Below are 10858 nucleotides of genomic sequence, written 5' to 3'. Positions count from 1 at the left end.
AAATATTTATTCGAACTTGGTTCAAGTTTATTCAAATTGGTTCATTTGAACATTGGTTTAAATTGTACTAATGTCTTAGTATAGAGATTAATTTTAAAACATTTGTCTCAGTTCCTTTTGTAAACAGATGCACAATAAAAATAATTTTCCTTCATCATGAGTTTAAATTTTAAATCAGGAATATTTATGTGCGCACTGAGTTTAGAAAAAAAGAACCAACAAATTAAATCAAGTTAGGTCACATGTAATATGTTTGCTTAAGAACATAGGCATCACTTTCACTTTTTGTTATAGAACAAAGTCACTTGTATATGGTTTTGTTTGTTTGTTTTTTGTATATGGGTTTTTCTTTTTACTTTCATCCACTTCTTCCAGCATCGCCAAAGAAAACAATTTCCAGCCAATTCTCTGATACTTTCTCAGAGCAGCAACAAGGATCAACACAGTAACACAAACACTGGTTAATTCAATTATGTAATCAACTAGAGGCCAGGAGCATGAATTCGTGTACCAGTGGGGTCCCTCAACCTGGCCTGTGGGATTGGGCTGAAACTGGCTCTCTGATATCCCCTGAGGGGTCCCGGTTTGTGAGAGGGCGCAGGCCAGGAGAGGGACCCCACTGGTGCATGATCAGTGCCAGGAAGTGACGCGGGAGGTTGGCCAGCCTGGGAGGGCCGCGGGAGGGCTCCAGGGCGTGTCCAGCCCATCTCACTCAGTCCCAATCAGCTGGACCCCAGCACCCAGCTAACCTACTGGTTGGAGCGTCTTTCCCCTGGTGGTCAGTGCATGTCATAGCGACTGGTCAACTGGTCAACTGTCTCCCCCCTGGTGGTCAGTGCACATCATGTAATAGTGGTTGAGTGACCTTTGCATGTCATTAGCATATTACACTTTGATTAGTTGAATGGATGACCAGATGACCGGACACAGCATATTAGGCTTTTACTATATAGGATTGTTTGAAATCATACTCCCCAAACACACACACATTCACATACATGTATGCACATGCACAGATGCTCACAGACAGTAGTAATACATACTTTTCACTTTTGATTATTATTCTAACTGGTTTATGTTAGTAACAGTTGTTTACCTACAATTTCTGAATAATCAGGCCCTGCTTTGATCAAGCATGAAATACAGTGCTCACTGGACATATAAAGTGGCTGAAAGCGACTAAAGAGGTGATTTTCCCCCCTATTTGAATGGATAGGAATATATTCTTGTTATTCTGGTGATCTTCACATTGAAATATGAAAATCAGCAAACTATTTACAGTTAATGCAAGGAAGTAAAGCCAGAATGGTTGACTTATAAAAAGTAATCATAATTTTACATTGCATTGCTAGTTTTACCTTAAATTTATTGCATTTGAATTAACTATTAGTTTTAGGAGTGAGAACTGTAAAAGTAATAAAACAAGAAGGCTCTTGGACTGAGGTGGATTTAATGCCTTGATAGACTATGAAACAAACCACAGCCTATGCCAGAATCAATGAATTGGAGCCCAAGAAATTGCAACTTAAGAACAACTAGTCACAGCCAATGAGTCTGTTTCGAGGCAACCACTTAAACTATAACCAATAAGATAATTTCTTTGCTTTGTTTTCACATTTTCTCGATAAAATTCTTCCCTCTAGTTTCTGTCGGTAGAGAACCCCTAACCACAGTTTATCTTTTAATAGCACTTAATATCAAAGAAGTTTCTAAACATGATACTCGATGCCGAGTTGGTGAATACAAACTCATTGATCAACAAATATAAATATTTTAGAAAATGTTTCTTTAAACATGCCTGAAGATATTTTCTTTTATAAGTTTCTCCGGTGTTCAAAACACGAGTTTTCAAACTTTTCCATGAATCTATTTAAAAAGCCTCCTGATTTGGTTTAAACTCTGCTAACCTCAACTTTTATGTTCCTATATAGTAGGAACTATACTAGTATACTCACCAATTTCACCAGAAGGACATTTGAGAATTTAAATGTCAAAGAAAATGTGCAATATTCCTAAAGAGGGTTGTTCTCAATAAACTGATTGGAAATAAATCTGTCAGGTAAATGGTCTTTAGAAACAGTATTAATTCACACTAACACATGACAGAGCTAAATTACAACCTCTGCACAGAAAAGAAAAAATGCAAGGCCCTGTTAAGTTTACTGTGTGGCAGGGAGCACGAGGTGCATATCAAAGGCGTGGGGGTGAAATCTAAGAAAGCTTATTTAATTAACCCTGTTTGGTGAAATTCAGAACAAAGACCAAGGGCTCCTTCTGCAGAGAACCTATTTCCATGTTAGCTAATAGCTTTCTATTAGTGATTTTCCTAGACTTCCAAAATTGCTCTAATATCTTGATGACACATCAATTAGATTATTGTATTAATTCTGAATACAAATATCTACTTCTGAGTATTATGTACTTCAAAGATATGCAGGTGGGCCTCACTGTGCACAGCAGTGCAGAACCATAAAAATTGATTGCAGCCTGGCAGGTGTTGTTCAGTGGTTGAGCCTCGACCTATGAACCAGGAAATCAAAGTTCAATTCCTGGTCAGGGTTGTGGGCTTGATTCCCAGTGGGGGTTATGCAGGAGGCAGCCAATCAAGGATTCTCTCTCATCATTGATGTTTTTCTCTCTCTCCCTCTCCCTTCCAGTCAGAAATAAATAAAAAAAAATTCAAGAAAAAAAATAAAACAACAACAATAACAAAATGATTGTACAAGCTGAAACTGTGAAAGTAACCCTAATAATCATTGGGAAACATTAAGATTATTTCATAATCTTTGTTTTTACCAAAATATCAAGTTTCTTAATTGATTATAAATATGTAGAGAAATGGACAAGATAGGCAGACTAATACTTATTTAGTGGACTGTTATTTAAAAGTTAGAAAATTAAAGTGTTTTGTTTAATTGTATCAAGAAAAGTTTGAAGAGTGCTTGCCTTCTTTTTGTTGACTAACATGATATACACAGAGCATTTTTTCCATGGCTTGGTAAATTTTTATGTTCTTTTCTAAGTTAGATCATCTTCTAATAGAATATTCCTTGCATTTTTTAATGTCATGAAATATCTCCGAGGTTCTTTAAATTTTTATTTATCTTTTGCCAGTGTTACTTCCTCACTTCCTCTGAAACATTTTTATCCTTTTCATCACATGCACTTTCCTCATTTATGCCTTTGAATTTACCTTCACTAAGTTTCTCTAGTTGTATCCTCTGTTAGCAGCCAGTGTGAACATTTCCACTGTCAGCTATTTCATGTAAAACTCCATTTATGTACAATCTTAATCCTGCGAAGTTATTTGCACCCTGAGCTAAAAGTTTCTACCACATTGCACGCATTTTCCTCCCTCCTTGACGGTTGAGTGTTCTTAGTTGCATGCTTATGTCATATTTCCTCCGAAACTCAGCTGAAGAAATGGCATGCTCTCCAGTTGTAGCATCAATCGCTTGTCTGAAACTCCATCTAGGAAAATAGGCTTTAAAAGTTGAAATACATCCTTGGTCCAGTGACTGGATTGATGAAGTTGCATGTGGTCATAAAAGCAAGTTTCACATTTTCATTCAAGTACCCAAGGAAATTAGAGTGATTTGGAGTATTATCCACTAGTGTAGTGCTTTAAAAGTTAGTTATTTTGCCCATAGTGTACCTGTAACTCTGGGAGATAAACTACATGTTTTGTTGCATATGCATGAGTAACAGATACACAGTGACCAATTGCTGACAGATTTTAAAAGAAATGACCTGATTCATCACTGATCATAATGTGTACCTGTAAGTTAGGTAGTGATCTGTGGATTGAAGAAATAGTAACAGACTTTTTTTCATGCAATCACTCACAGTTAGTATATACTGGTAATTGAAAACTGAAAGGTTGTTGGGGGCTCTTTGTTACTTAATTAAACCAGAGTAATTGAAACACTGTGCAGAATGAGAACTGTCTTTGCTAAGTTCATTTACTTTTCATTTAAAAAAATTTTAAAAGAATAGTTTATTGATTTTTAGAGAGAGAGAGAAGAATGGAGAAGGAGAGGGGGAGGGGGAGGGGGAGGGAGAGGCTGTCTCCTGCACTCCCCCTTACCGGAGATCCAGCCCACAACCTGGACATGTGCCCTTGATGGGGAAGTGAACCGGCAACCTCCTGGTGCATGGGACGACACCCACCCAACAGGCACACTAGCTAGGGCTGTGTTTGCTAAGTGTAACAAATTTGTCTGAGGCTTCTATACTTACCTCTTTGTGAAAATGTGCTCAGCTGCTCATTTACTTTTCAGATGATAGTAATAAGCTTTAAAATGTAGGGGATGATGTGGTGAACTTTAAAGTATAAATTGTTATTTTTACTTCCTTACACTAATAAGGAAGATGGTAGGTGGAATTTGGCTGTCCTCTGTGCGTGCCGCTCAGGAAGGTGGTAGGAAGGGAAGCTGTCCATCTCTCCCTCCACATGTCCAGGCAAGCAGCCACTGAAGGTTGCATCTGTAGTGCTCTTATGTGTATAACAGAAGACCACTCATTGGATTAGACACAGATCTTCACGGCATTATCTGCCCATAGTGGAGTCTTAATGAAGAAAATATGACCACAATTACATGCACACCATCGCTGAGAAATTGTGGAAATGTGGGGGAGATTGTAACAGACCTCGGGAAAATCGTCGGTCTGGCAAGTCAACAAAAAATAAAGTTTTTCTCAGGTGCTAGTAACTTAAAACATTTTTTTAAATAGGTTTGTTGAGACCTAATTTACACAAAATGAAATTTTCCCATTGTAAGTATACAGTTCAATGAGTTTTTAAAGCAGGGAACACTTGATGAATTGCATGTCATCCTTGTGTTGGGCCCCGCTAATCTGCACCAAGTTGTTCCAATTTTCATTCTGCCAAGTCAAGCACACATGGCATTTTAATTTTGTGGCAGAAAATTACCATCTAATATTTTCTCAGAACATAGGGGGAATACCTTAGTATTTATTTTTATAATGCATGTTGTGTGTACATGTAATATTTGTTTTCGAAGAATTTAGGATAATGTATAAATAGATAAATGTCCAGGATCAACTAAACTTTGATGAATCATCATATTAGTTCTAGAATGTACTTGTTATCTCTATTTTATAAGTGAAGGAAGTAGTTTCAGCAAGGTTAAGGAACTTGACTGAGGAATGAGACTGGTACATTTTGGAGCCAGGATATGATCTTACATCTTCTGACTCATCACATTGCTACATCCGGTGATAATCCGTCAACTACTGTAATAATAAGTAATATTTATTGCAGTCTCACACAAGCCATTCTAAGTTTTCTACATGTGGTATTTCATGTAGTAGTTACCAGAACTCGGTGAGGTAAACGTTGCTATTTTTAGTGGTGGATAGATGGAGCTGGGCATTTAGGCGTCCTGCCCAAGGTCATAAAAATTATAGGTGGCAAGGAGGGGCCCTAGTTTTCCAGTCTACTATTCTATTTGTTTCACATTGTCCTCCTTAATATCCACTATCCTCCAAAGGAAAAAAACAACAACAAAGACTGAGATCCCTGTTAGAACGATCCTTATAGAATAGGTGGAGGCAAAAGAAAGAATGGACTGTTGAACCTCAGAGGGAAGGCAGGGGAGGGTGGGTGGGTGGGTGGGAAGAGATCAGCCAAAGTACTTGTATGCAAATATGCATAACCCATGGATGCTGACAACAGGTTGGTGAAGGCCTGCAGCAGGGGAGTGGGGGGCGGCTAGAAGAGGTCAATGGGGGGAAAAGGAGGACATATGTAATACTTTCAACAATAAAGATTAAAAAGAAAGAAAGAATGGGAAGGGAAACTATCTATTACTCCTTGAAAAGGTTTTCCTATGTATCTGGCAAACTACATCCTAAAAATGAATCTTCTTTCATGTTAACATGTCTATTTCTAAACCTTAATATTTTTGCATTTGAAGTCTTCATTTAATAACACAACCCAATTTAAAAAAAATTGAAACAATTTTCCAGTAGGCCAAAGGGAAATGGGACTTAGAGACAAAGGCAAAGGTGCCTCACAGTGTGCTTCAGGATGGTTTCACCTGTGGCTCTCTGCCTGAGATTGCTCTGTCCCCAGATATGACATGCTCACACCATCACATCATTCAGTCCCTTTTCAAGGGTCATCTTCCTAAATCATCCTATTTAAAGTAGAAAACCTTCCTTTGCTTTCTACGCTGGTTCTGTCTTATTTTTCTTCTTTATATTAATGAGCCCCCAACCTGAGTTCAGCTTGATACTTCCAATTCAAATTCAAGACTACAGGGCTTTTACTTAACCTCTTCTTCATTGCATCTGTATCTTTACTTATGAGAATAGTAGTTCTCAAGAGCATGGAGAATAATAGAAAATCTCATAATTGCTCATTTTTCTAATATAGTCTTATAGTAGCAATACTAATAATATCACCAATATCATTACTGAAACCATTGGCATTGTTTTGCTTTTGTTCTCCCTATTCCCATTTTTATGGTTGTTTAATATCTTTGTTGTCTGAGAATATAGTCATTTAATATTATATTCTCTCCCCCTTGTCCCTCATTTAGTCTCAGTGCTACAGGTAACTGTATTTATGCACTGGCAGTCATGTCAATGTCTCTTTTGTCATTTCGCTTGTCTGAGGTTGTTCTCTAGTAGATTCTTTAGTAAGGGCACAAGGGGAATATTCTTGGAATTATTGCACATTGATGGAAGTTTGCCTGTATCTTTTGAACTTGAAAATCTGTTTTATTGAATTAAAATAATTCTTGGCTCACACTTTTTTTTTTTAAAAAATATATTTTATTGATTTTTTACAGAGAGGAAGGGAGAGAGATAGTCAGAAACATCGATGAGAGAGAACCATCGATCAGCTGCCTCCTGCACATCCCCCACTGGGGATGTGCCCGCAACCCAGGTACATGCCCTTGACTGGAATTGAACCCGGGACCCTTGAGTCCGCAAGCCGACGCTCTATCCACTGAGCCAAACCGGTTTCGGCTTGGCTCACACTTCTAATTTTTCTTGACTAACTTAAATATGTCACTGCATTTTTAATTTTTTTCTTTCCCTTATAACTTATGTTAACTCATGTGCACTTTATTTTCTTCCTTCCTTCCATCACATTATTGGAATATGTTTTTATGTTGTTATGGGTCATTTTATCAGTCATACTATGTGAATTTTCAATGTGCATTTTAAAATCTTTTATTTTAGGAAAATTTTCTGTGAATACTGGATTTAGCATTTGTTCTATATCCTTACTTTGAGCTTTATCTCCTTTCTTTTCCTACTAGCCATATGCTCACTTTTTTCATGTCTTTAATATCTTTAACTTTCTCTTGAATCCTTTTTTTTTACCCTTATTACTTTTTGAATTTTGAAGTTTTTTCTTTCACCTTTTATTTTACCTAAGCAAACATCTGTTATGTTTGTTCCCTATTATGTTATTTCTCATTTATTTTTGCATTTTTTAGAATTCTTTTTCTCTTATTTATAATTATTTCCAGAGTTAAGAAACATCATTTCTGAGCTTTTCTAGGTCTGATTTACATTGTTTCTTTCATGTCTTTAGAATTTTCTTAATGTTTCCTACCTAGTTTAGAAAATTTCCTGGGCTGTTTTTTTTTTTAGCATGATTTTACTATCTATAGTATGTTATTCAGCTTTCATCTCTTTTTTTATTATTATTTTAACTCTATGGCATATGACCTGGATACTGTTAGGTTGTTCATGTTTATGTGAAATTAATTTTCATACAGCGGGGTTTAGGAAAGCTTATTTAACTTTACAGAGCTCCCTCTTTTGTTGTTTTTGTGCTGTTTAAAAATGTGGGATTTTCTGGGATTTGATCTGGACTTTTTTTCCCCTTTTATCTTTGTTGTTTCTATCTTGTTCAGTTTTGATTCCCCTTCCAGAAAATTCTCCTCAGTTTGGGTTCCTCCCGCAAGGGGTCAGTTCTGAGCGTTAAGTGGTGTCCTCTCTCAGGCTGCTCAGTCATTCTCAGGGAGAGGGTTTCGCTCCTGAACGCCTGGCAGTTTACCTGCTGCTCCCACGTTGGTCCCTGCTTCCCGGTGTGTGTCTGCGGGACATTTAGTGTTCTGCTCACAGGCTCCTAAGGCATTGCTCTGTTGATTCCCTCCTCTTCCCCCTGCTGAGATGCAGGCTTCAGGCTTCCTGCAAGGTTTAAGGCTGTTGGTGGGTGGCCTCTACCCATGTATTTTGGGGTTCATTTATCTTAGTTCTGTTGTGAGTGCTGCCCCCAGTTTACTGACTTTGCTCTCGAAATACGGTTTTTATGTGGGGATTAAGCAATATTAAAAACTGCATAGCTACCACTGCCATCTTCCCAGAATCCCCTTTCCTGTGTAGATTTTCAACATGCACCTTTAATTACATGGCAACTATTGACTACCCTCAATAAATGCTTTTTTCATAGTCAGTGACTTGCATTTTAAAAACTCAAAAGTACTAGTTACTTAACTTGAAACTGTTAAAGGTAGTGCTGTTCAGAGAGACCCAATTCCATCTTGAAACAAGTTGATATGAATTTTACCGGAAAGTAAGCAGCAAATGCTTTTATTTTTCTTGTTTTATTTTTTTGGTGACAGAGCTTTCAGAGTCATATTTCTTCCCAGTAGAAATAACTTTGTTGGGAAAAAAAACCCTCCATCCAGACTGATACACAGTTCAGGTTTCCCTTCAAACAATCAAGTTTCAAGTGTTTTAAAGGCCAGTTTCTCTCAGAGGGTGGAAATATAAAAGAGAATAAGAAGAAAAGCATTGGACTTAGAAATGGTTCTTTTTCCTTAGAGGTGGGGTGCTTGTTGCAGGCTACAGGAGACTGTTGGCCTATTCATAACATTAGTGGTGGCCATTTCTAGACAAGGGAAGGCTTAGACAGGTAACTCACAGAGTGCTGCAAAATGATTCAAATTGGAGAGTGAATGAATGAAAATGTGTTCTTGCTTAAAAGACCATATATGCTCATAAAAATGAGCTGTAATAGTGGTCTTTCATCCCAATACCTGCAGATAAAAAGCTATCACCACATCATTTGCTAAAGCCCTCTTACCTTGCTTTTATGGAGCAAGGAATCATGATAGAAAACAGGGCAGGGTGTTTTTTTTTGTGTGTGTGTGTGTGTCAAGTTGCTATGGTGAGAAGACAGGAAACAAAGAACTCTAAATGTTCATAAAATTGAAATCTCTCTTCTATGAGCCCTTTCCTGATAAACTACTTATGTGTATTTTTTGTTGTTAAGAGGAAAGCATAAGTGAATTCATATCCTGTTAAGAGAATGTGCCCCCTCCTCCATGGCTAGATTTCTGTGTACTGTGAACAGATTTCTAATGTTAACTTGGCTTTCTTCTTTTGAATAATAATAGAAAAAATATTTTTCATCCACTGTATTATAAAAGTTTACATTACTTTTTTCTACTCTGCTGAGTATCTTTATTTGTTAGTATAATTATTATTATGAACAGAGCAATGCTACCTTGTGCCACCAAGTACTTGTGATCCCAAGTACTCTCCAATCTTCATTCATTTTCCTCTAAGTGAATTTGAATTCCTTTGAAGGGAGAAAAACAGACTTTCCATTTTTTAAATTTATTGATTGATTGATTGATTGATTTATCAATTGATTGATTGCTCTTTGAGATGTCTATGTGGCTGTGGATGCAAGAAATAAGGAAATCCTTGCTCATTTTCCCCCTCCCCCAAATCTATGTAGATACATGGGGCCTGGGCAGAAATCTTCATTATGTGCTTGCTTATTAGGCACAAGTAATTGAGTAAGGGATATGGTATTTCTGTATTGATCTCAGGCTCATATTATGAATGCAAAATAGAATCCCTCCTGGAAATAATAGTCTCAAGTATTTAATTTGATATGCAGATTGTTAGACAATATAATCCTAGGTGCATGTTTTTTAGATATTCAAATTGAGCATCTCTTAAGATTGAACACTTTTGAGATGAGACCATGTACTTTATAGATTTAATCATGATTTTATCAAAGGGTAAACTAACATAATATATTCATCATTCATTCTTTCATTCAACAAGCATTTATTGAGCATGTATGTTTCAGGTGTGTTTCAACATTCTTCAAATTTTGTTTCTAGATGTTTGTACTTACTTTTACCTAGAGTGTTTGTTTTGTTTCCCATCTTGAGCTAATAGTTGTGGTGCCTGGTTCTAGATCTGTATTTTGCAATGAAATGTCAGTATAATCTATCACCAGATATTTCATCCGATTTCATCTCACATGGAAAAAGGTGGAGGGGGAACTGCTCCGACTAGCTGCTGTATGTGGAAATGTGATTGGAGCAGATAGAGGTTAGCCACAGCTTGGAAAGCACCTCACACTGTTCAAAGAACAGTGCTGAGGAGTGACAATTGTGGGAATCAACATCTTTTTCGCTTTAGAAAACAAAGTTGAGAATTAGTTGGCTTTATGAGAAACAACCTGACTTTTTGGAGTATGTACAAAACTTATCTTAAAACAGGGGTTAGGTGATAAAAGCACACAAAACAGTAAAGCTTTGGTGAGGGATCAGAAATATAAGTAAGCATGAGAGCCTCTGTCATCTGAAACTTAAAGCCTGGTTCACCCCTTCACTTTGCCCATAGAATGTAGAGCTAATTAAGCATCTTTCCTTCCATCCTTTTCTCTTCTCCCCTCTAAATCAGAGGAGACATCTGAAGGGGAAAGTGGGAAGCACACACGTGATGGATGTATGTTATGACTGAACAGGGAAGAAATGATGACCTCCTCTTTCTACCAGTGACATATTACAAGGGACCCGAAGCAAGGTAATATCACAAGGAAGGGGCCGCTTGCTAGTTTGACCAG

The sequence above is a fragment of the Myotis lucifugus genome, unplaced genomic scaffold (assembly GCF_000147115.1).
Source record: "Myotis lucifugus unplaced genomic scaffold, Myoluc2.0 scaffold_159, whole genome shotgun sequence".
NCBI lineage: Eukaryota > Metazoa > Chordata > Mammalia > Chiroptera > Vespertilionidae > Myotis > Myotis lucifugus.
The sequence above is the reverse complement of the archived record's forward strand: the minus strand, read 5'-3'. Positions refer to the sequence as shown.